The 6,402-nt window shown below is 35.0% G+C and overlaps 1 pseudogene; it reads right to left on the minus strand.

Annotated features, from left to right (window-relative positions):
- Window positions 1-3,567: 3,567 nt before the first annotated feature.
- LOC101586641 lies at window positions 3,568-4,112 on the minus strand (annotated as a pseudogene).
- Between the last annotated feature and the right edge of the window lie 2,290 nt (window positions 4,113-6,402).

Consider the following 6,402-nt stretch of genomic DNA (forward strand, 5'->3'; position numbering starts at 1 on the left):
ATTATGTATGATTCAAGTTCTAACACTGGCCACCTTTCAGTGGACACTGTAGTAAAGTAACAGCACAATGTGGTCTTCAAAATTTACACCAGGTGACTACAGCTTCTTGAATGGGTGGGACTCAGGACAAATGCCAAGTTACAGTACATTGTGTTATGTAAGGTCTTCATGTATTCTCTAAATGTAATGAACTACAGCTTCTTTATGTATTTTCTGGGAAAAAATTACACATACTTTTTATGTTGGGTTACTAAATTCACATCTACCCAGAAAATATATTTGTTATAAACTATTGATAACTTAGCTTTAAATTTTAAGTAAATATTTGATAGTATTACCACTGTTTATGTCTTTTAAAATATCAAGTACTTAATATTTGGAAATTATTGATTATTCAAAAATTTTTGACTGTTCGTGGAAAAATTATAAACAACAGCTTGAAAAATTCTAAAATCTTTCTTATTTTTAATGGCTTAACTGGGGATTGAACTCAGGCCCTTGCACTTGGCAGGGAATTGCTTATTCTACTAAGACATCTCCCCAGGCCCCCAAAATTCTAAAACCCTAAAAACGTTATTTTTAAGATTATTCAATAAGAGAAACTCAGGTAGAATGAAACATAAAAATTTCATTTAAAAATTCTACACATAATCTCCTTCACCAAATGGACCTATCATCTCACTTCTTTATCAATAGTAGCAAGGGAAATCACAGAAAAGCCTCTACTGAGGTTCAGGTAAATTAATGAAGTAAGTTGTTTTTGCATTTTCAAAATTATGCTTGAGAGAATCCACTCTGTAAGTTCTGGATTTTGAAAAATAATAAATGTGTTGTTAATGTTCCCTTTTAAAATACCTGAGCTAATTCACTGCATAGATTTAAAATAAGTACTTAAGGACTTGTTTAAAATTGTATTGTACATTTCTAAATTAAAAAGTTAACTCCTTCTATGTTATATATGCTTAATATAAAGACTAAAAGGCTTCAAGAAGCTCAAAGTCCAAATAAATTTTAGTGGGGCAAATCAGTTGATTTCACATAATTCTGATGATCAAATTTTCCAACCAGTAAATCATAAAACATTATGTAACAAAAGGTTATGTTGTATTAATTTGGATATGGAATCAAGTTACTTTGAAAATATTTCAACAAAATAAGATTGTATAAATCTGTGGTTTAAAAATATTGATTTTTTTTCCGTATTTTTAGGGAAGGGTCCATAGGGTGTTCAGGGTCTCACTACTAGATCAGACTCGTACTGATCTTCCTGTTTACAGCCTCCCAAGTGCTGGAACTACAGGCCTGCACCACCATGCCCAGTCTCCATCTCAGTGTTCCCTGAGGGCAGGACTGGAATGGCAGGCAGGGAGTCGAACTCCCAGCCTCTACGCCTGTTTGCAGGTGCTTTAATCCACCGAGCTATTTGGCAGCCCTAAAAATATTAAGATAAAAGAATTTTTAAGAATTTAAAAGTGATTGATGTTGTAGAGTATGCCTAAGGAGAGTCACATGGAGAGAAAACGTTCTCTCAGGCTCAGAGAGCAAGTTGGTCAAGCAATGGCTGTGACTCATCCACACGGCTCACACTGACAGAGGATCTACAAACTGCAGTACAGGGTTTCAGAGTAAATCCTGAGGGGATTTGAATGACCTTGTCAGATACAAAAGTTGCATTTCTTTTTGTATAGGTCTTGCTTTATCTTGGTTTCAACAATCTGGCAGAAAAGTATAAAAATGAGGTATAAAAAGTAAAGCCATATTAATATGCTGAGTTGTAAAAGGCTCAAGTCAACAACTTCTGACATTGTCAGTCCTACAGATAACCCACTACTATTATGGACTACTGGACTATATTGGACTATTTTGCTGAATTCACGCACCTACAATATTTAATTGGCAATAGAATACCCATCTCTGACAAAAACTAAACAAACAAACAAAAAAGGAGATAAAATGAAGGACCATTTTGTATCTGTATATATAAAATAATTAGGATAGCTGTACAGCTACTTTGTCTTAATTTAATGAGAAGAAAAGACTCATTTGTACTAATGATGTTTGGACAGGATATCATGTCTGCAACTTGTACTATGCATAACCACTATAAAGAAAGCAATATGCAACGTGTTAATTATTGAAACTGTTCTACTAATTGGTTTTGAAACTGTTTCATTGTATTTATTTTTCAATACAATTAATTTAAAAAAAGGAAAAAATATTAAAAGCTAGGGCTGGCCAAATAGCTCAGCAGATTAAACCACCTGCTTAGGCAGATGCAGGTGCAAGGAGTTTGATCCCCAGGCCTGCCATGCTGGCCACACCCCCAAGGCATGCTGAGATTGGGATTGAGACTGAGCACGATGGTACACACCTGTAATCCCAGTACTTGGGAAGCTGTAAACAGGAGGATTACTATGAGTCTGATCAAGTAGTAAGACCCTGTACACCTTCCCTAAAATATACACATACCCACACACACACACACACACACACACACACACACACACACACAGAATTTAAAAATTATCTGGGTTATTACTTTATAAAATGAAAGAAATCTTTAGTATATATCAAAGGTTGTTTATTTATTATTTGCAGTTTTCTAGTTCTTAAACTAGGGAATTATACTTAATAACATATAATCTCTTCTAGCTCTAAAATTTTTATTATAATGCTGTGCTTTAAGAGAATTAAGACCAGATTTGGGTGTAGTCAAGTGGTTAGAGCTTGTGCTTTTAGTAAAGGGTAGGACTGTAATCCCCAGCTCCAAAGAAAACAAGAGTTAGGTCACAGCTCAAACAAAGTTGTCTAAATAGATAATATTGGTTTTGAAGTAAAGTTTTTTTCACATTTTTCTTGTTTTGATCTCTCTTAGTTACTAATGGGAAACAATATCACATAACTGATTGTGACTCTGTGCCTTATCTTCTGCCCAGCACTGTAAATGTGCAACACTTACTAAGTAGCTCAAATGAGTAGCAATACTTTAAGGTGGATTAAGAATTAAAAAGAATCTAGAAATGCTAGTGGCAATTTTTATAAAAACTTCAAGCAATAATTTCAAATGTGGACTTCATATTTACTTTGATATGTTTGTGCAGATAGGAAGAGGAAAATATGGCCCAGAAATATATTGTTAAATCATAGGTAAAGTTCAAGCAAAATTTGCATTATATGCATTATCCTGATGCCTAAGCAAAAATATATCTACCAACACATTTTATTGATTTCTATTACTCATAAAAATAAAGAAAAATTTGTTCCAAATATTTTCTATACATAATTATAAGTAATTTCAATTATAATATAATTATATTATAATATATAATTATAATTATAGATAATTTCAATTATAAAACAATTGTTTAATAAAAACTACAGTGATTCATATGAGCAGACAGATATGGAGGTAAAAGAAGTAATCAAAGCATGACAGATAATATACTATCCAACATATTAAATATGTGCCTCAGTGACCCTATTAATAGGCCATAGCTAGTGTTTTGCACATTTCAATTCTATATTCAAGAAAAATACAAGTCAACAGGGATGAACTCTAAGTTATAGTTAAGAACTCCTTCTTTCAGTTAGTAAAATGTAGGCTTTTGATTTGATGATTTCTCTGCTTTTCACAATGATCAACTATCTCAGCAGGCATGGTGGTAGCCAGTTGTGGGCTTGAAAACTAGGGAATCCTTTACTGAAGAGCTTCTGGGGCACTTGCTTCAGAAAGCAGCTCTCTGGGATCACTCTGCATCAAGAGCTGTATGTCAAACTGGTTAGCAAATGCAGTCAAATCAGGTGGTACCACATAGCAGGAGGCAAGATTGACTCGTTTGCTATTTAGTTTTACTTGTGTCCATTGAGGGAGCTGCCCCAACTGTGTGTGGTCTAGGTCAGAGATGCCTACTGCAGCAATTTTCTTGCCTTGGACTACATTTCTAATTCCTGCCAGTAAGACTGCAAATGCTCCATGGAAAGATTAACTCCATCTTTAATGTGAGGTGAAGTAATGACTAAAGAATCCAGCAGTTCAACCCCAAGGATTGAACAGGCAATGTCAACTGTCTTTGGCATAATGAAAAAGAATTTTAATCCACAATAAACATTTTTGCAGAACCTTTCTTTCTTCTTCTTCAACAGGGTTTATTTCTCTACTGTATGAGATACAGTATACTGCAATTTCATTCAGAAACATTCAGAAACAACCTTTTTGTTCTTCAGAGATTTTGAATTATTTTTCTTCCACTGATATATGTTTTCTCCCTCAAAATGATGTGATGTGAACCTCCTCATAAACATTACATTGTCAAATGCACCTTCTTGTTTGTCATAACAAGTGGCAAACAAGTGGAGAACACAAACACTGTTTGTCATCTTAGAGAGCATGATATTTATATTTAAAATGTAACTATTAAGAACTTGGTTCCTGATTTCTTTTCTAGAAGATGATGTTTCTGTAGTGTGAAGACTAAGCTCATTACAAAAGAACAACATAAAAAGTAGATTCAGCTGGTAAAATGTTGAAGCTCTCCATGACCACTACATATTTCTGGATACCAAAAGCAGGCAAGGGAAGTAGAATGAAATTTTCTTTCAATCCAATAGTAATTTTGTGATATCCTCTCTGCATAAACAGATAGGAGTAGTACCTTAACCCAATGCTAATTTAACTGTTGATAAGTGATGAATTATTTTTAATACTTTAATACTTTTTCAAACAAATAATTTCACAAAAAGCTTATTAGTATTCAGAAGAAATAGAAAATTGTGACTAATTACTAATGAACTGGTAGGATTGACTGAGTTCTCTCTCTAGGGTTAATTTTCTACTTGCCTGGTAACTCCAGAATTTGGAATTCTTAATAATCATTCTCTTACACAATTGAGCTTATTATTTCTTAAATAAAGATCTGTTAAAAAAATGTGACCATTGATTCTTAGATGACTGAAGTGATGCTCTTGGCATTCATAGTGTTTAAAGCAAGGGATATTTGAGATTATATCTAAAAGAACAGTAGACAAAGGTGATAGATAATTATCTTGGCTGCAAAGAAACCTGTCACAGCAGTAGTTCATACCAAGATAGCAAGTACAAGTTGAATATTAGATAAAGTCCTCAACACTTGGTAGAGAAAAAGTGATTTTTCACAAAACTAAACATTTATTTAGAACCTGAGTCTGCATCCCCACTTACAGTTGAAAGGTTTTCTTGTTCTTTGTGGGTATACTAATCTCAACTTGTGGGCTTATGAAGCAAAATACAAGTTCTATTTGGCTCAGTCCTAAAGCGAAGCTCCAGTATAAGCCCTCCAGCCTCTGCCTGCAGGTTGAAAACCTCAAAAACATGAAGCATTAGGCTTAGCTATCTATTTGGCTTCTCTGTAAGTACAGTCTTTTCTCATGAGGGGTACTGGGGTGCATGGAAGGAGGAGGTGGAGTGGAGAACCTCTTAGTGAGGGATTTGATGAAAAGCATGGGGTTACAGCTCTCTCTAGCCTGGCTGTGTCCACAGAAATGTATCTATTCTCCTGTCCTCCTAGTCTCATGGGACCGGCACATCCAATCAGATGGTTAGCTAATGTCTATGGCCCATTTATGTCCACATCTGTGTGGCTATAAAACCACAAAAGTATGGTGATAGGCCTGGCCAGGTCCTAAGTAAACAGAGCCATCTTCTCTTGCTTGCTTTAGTTCCTGAAGGACCTGTCCACAGAGCTGTGGTGCTAAATCTCAGCTTATAGGCCGCATTTTGGGCTCCTCTCTTAGATACCTGTTCTCTGAGCAGGGGCAAGCATGGGGTGTTAGTGTGAGGGTTACTTTTTGCTACTCTTGCTTCCCTTCACTAGTCCTAAGGAAGGGAGGAGAATAACTTCTTTATTATAAGGTTTGTCGAACTATTTGCTCTTCTGTACGACAGTTCATTTTTTCATATGAGTCAGTGTCTACATAAGTGCATATAAGATCCATTCTGAAACACAGGATGAAACAGTTTCTAAAAGAGGATCTGTCAAATAGAAGGTAAATTTAGTGATACATGCTGAAAGTGAAAGGGTAAATGGGATGTTACTTATCATCTTACCTTTACCACTTAGATATGGTCTGTATTGCTTAGCAACATTATTGGTACTGCTTTGTTTCTCCAATAACAATGAGCACATAGGTCAGGCTGTAAATAAATTACCCACAGTGTCCTTGGGCCAGAAATTGATCAAGATGACAAAATACTATCCAAGTGAGACAAGCAGAGGACTTTAGCTGCAGTGACTGCATTCAAAGGCATTATTTTGTAGCCAAGCACTAAGTCATCCATATCTCGCACATCTCAATAATAAGGTTATATTTCTTGTAGGGATCATGACTATGTATACTACTGTTAATTATGAAATACTTGATTTTAAT

Source organism: Octodon degus, unplaced genomic scaffold (assembly GCF_000260255.1).
Source record: "Octodon degus isolate 3935 unplaced genomic scaffold, OctDeg1.0 scaffold00363, whole genome shotgun sequence".
Lineage (NCBI taxonomy): Eukaryota > Metazoa > Chordata > Mammalia > Rodentia > Octodontidae > Octodon > Octodon degus.